This window comes from Magnolia sinica, chromosome 13 (assembly GCF_029962835.1).
Source record: "Magnolia sinica isolate HGM2019 chromosome 13, MsV1, whole genome shotgun sequence".
In the NCBI taxonomy this organism is placed as follows: Eukaryota; Viridiplantae; Streptophyta; class Magnoliopsida; order Magnoliales; family Magnoliaceae; genus Magnolia; species Magnolia sinica.
This window is the reverse complement of record NC_080585.1, coordinates 70,325,004-70,328,103: the sequence shown is the minus strand read 5'-3', so window position 1 is coordinate 70,328,103 and position 3,100 is coordinate 70,325,004. Positions and strand designations below refer to the sequence as shown.

At 38.9% G+C, this 3,100-nt stretch overlaps 1 non-coding gene across 1 annotated transcript; it reads left to right on the top strand.

The window, feature by feature from the left end:
* Positions 1–1,779: 1,779 nt before the first annotated feature.
* On the top strand, positions 1,780–1,886 carry LOC131224409 (small nucleolar RNA R71). Its single transcript, XR_009160896.1, has one exon. It is a non-coding gene; the product is annotated as a small nucleolar RNA R71 (small nucleolar RNA).
* The last annotated feature ends 1,214 nt before the right edge of the window (positions 1,887–3,100 follow it).

Below are 3,100 nucleotides of genomic sequence, written 5' to 3'. Positions count from 1 at the left end.
ACATCGGTTTGTGGCAATTCTTCAAATTGTGGCCTCCACCGGTTAACTTCAAGTACCGGTGTAGTATCAAGCAAGGCACACGTTTCCCTAATCATGTCATCATCAAAATCATGGGAGTGGGCCAGGCACGTCTCTAGATGGTCGGAGGATAAGGTTAGAAGTGTCGTATCTTCCACGAAAGAGTCAATCATGTTAATATCGTGGAAATCGTCATCCTCATCTAAGTTTCTGCCGTTATTGAAAAAGATGTTTGACTCTAATGTCATATTCCCAAAAGACATAGTCATGACACCATTCCTGCAATTGATAATTGCATTTGAAGTGGCAAGGAATGGGCGGCCAAGAATGACGGGGATCTGAGTGCTTATGTTATTGATGGGTTCGGTGTCCAGGATGATAAAATCTACAGAGTAGTAAAATCTATCAACTTGGACCAACACATCCTCGATTATCCCTCTTGGTACACGAACAGAGCGATCAGCAAGTTGTAGTGTGGTTAGGGTGGGTTTTAATTCACCCAAACCTAACTGTTTGTATACCGAGTAGGGAATCAGATTGACGCTCGCTCCTAAGTCAAGAAGTGCGTGATCAATTCGATGGTTCCCGATTACACATGATATGGTTGGGCTATCGGGATCTTTGAATTTCTGTGGCATGTCTTGCTTTAGGATAGCACTCACTTTCTCAGTCAAGAAAATTTTCTTTTGAATACTTTGCCGTCTTTTGGTCGTGCATAAGTCTTTCAAAAATTTGGCATATGAAGGAATCTGTTTCACGACATCAAGTAGAGGAATGTTGACTTTCACTTGTTTCAACACCTCTAGAATATCTTGAGAGTTAGAGAGAGGCTTTGGTGAAACCAACCGTTGGGGGAACGGAGCAACTGGCTTCTCTAGAAGTTCCGGTTCTATTTTTTGTGGGGTATCACTGTATCCATCATTGTTGTCCTCTTCTAGTTCTTAAGGCTTTTCGGGCCTAACCGGAAGAGTTTTATCAATGATCTTTCCACTCCTAAGAGTGGTGATGGATTTAGCGTGCCCCATCTGATTTAAAGAGCTGGGATCATTAATCTCATACTGCGGTTTAGGATTGGGGAGAGGTTGTGCAGGAAGCATCCCCTTTTCTATAACCGTCATACGAGAATCTATCTTTTACATAAAATCTATAATTCCCCGCATTGCCTGAGCCAGCTCTTGTATGGAATTTTGAACCGGTTCCTCTTGAGGTTTCACTTGATTTGGATTTTGATTGAAGAAACCTTGAGGAGTAGCCGTTTGTCCATTCCTCCAACTAAAGTTTGGATGATTTTTCCAACCAGGATTGTATGTATTGGAGTTAGGTACAGTAAAAGGTCTTTGATAGTTGTTTACGGCATTAGTTTGTTCATTCAACACTCCTCGAAAGGCGGGTATTGTAGGATAATTTTCAGTTGTATGAATGTTGCAATCACAGATGCCGCAAACAATTTCATTAACCTTATCCTTCTTTCCTTCCATGGCCTCAACTTTCCTTATGAGCGTAGTTACTTTACACTTGAGATCATCCTCTTCTTTCAAGAGATATAATCCACCTTTCTCCTTTAATTAATTCGGCCTAGACGTGGTGTTCGACTTTGGGTAATAGTCCCATGATTGTGTTTTTTCAGCAAGACTATCGAGGTAATCCCATACCTCGTCAACATCTTTATTAATGAACTCCCCATTACACATTATCTCGACCATTTGACGCATGGAAGATGTTAGTCCATCGTAGAAAAAATTTGTAATGCGCCACGTTTCAAATCCGTGTTGTGGGCATGAACTGACCAAATCTTTGAACCTTTCCCAACATTGGAAGAATGTTTCATCTTCCTTTTAGGCAAAGTTCATGATTGCTTTTCTGAGGGTAATCGTTTTATGATGTGAGAAGAATTTTTTTATGAATTCCCTCTACATGTCGTTCCATGTGCCAATGGATCTAGGACGCAGTGAATGTAACCACGTCTTAGCTTTCTCTTTTAAGGAAAAAGGAAAGAGTTTCAGCCTAATTGCATCCTCGGATACATTAGGAAAACATAATGTAGCTATAATCTCATCGAACTCTTTCAAATGTAAATATGGACTCTCTGATTCAAGTCCATGGAATTTGGGAAGGAGTTGGATAACTCCTGGCTTGATGTCCATTTGTCCTGTGTTTTCAGGGAAAATCATGCATGAGGGTGTACTCACTCCCACCGGTTGTAGATAATCTCGTAAAGTACGAGGCGAGGGTGCCTGTTGCACCTCATTCTCATCTTGGGTATCCTCCACCCTGGGTGGAAGTAGAGGAGGTTGGTCTTCAGCCATAACTTCAATTAACTCAGGGGATTTCGAGTGGTGTCTAGTCCTGCAATGGATAGTCAACCCCTCAACCAATCCTCCTTCAGTCAAGAGACGTCGAGTGTTGTCACGAGCCCACTTGGGCATAAAACACTCGCAGCCCTCAATCAAATTCAAAGCCTAATCCTAAGAAAGGAAAAGAAAATCTAAAAAGAAAGAGAGGGAGAGTTGGAAGGAAATTACCAAATTAAAGCCCCTAAGTTAAGGACCTGCAAAATAAAACAAAATAAGTTAGATTCTAAAAAGGAGAGGAACAATCCTTTAAAAGAAAGATAGCAGTAAACTGATTTCTAAAAGAAAGTGGAAACTTCTAAAATAAATTAGGAAAGTCTTAAACTAGAAAGTAAATTACTAAAAGAGAACTGAAAAATAGGAAGTAGAGAAGGAGCTTACCGAATTAGAAATTTCTATTTTAAAGGCCTATAAAATAGAAAGGTTAGTTTCTAAACAAAAATTCTAAAAATAAATTAGGAAACAAATTAGATTCTAAAAGAGTTAAAATTAGAAAGTTACTAAAATAAAAATAGAAGGTTAATTTCTAAAAAGGGGAATAACTAACCAAGTTTCTAAAAACAAATAGAGGAAAATTTCTAAAAACTATTTCCTACAAATAGGAAAATACTAGAATTAGAAAAATCTAAACCCTAACTTTAAAAGTGGAAAAAGTAGAGAAACTAGGAAGGAATTGCCAATTTAGGAACTTATGCCAGGATCCTACAAAATATGGAAACAAGTTAGTTTCA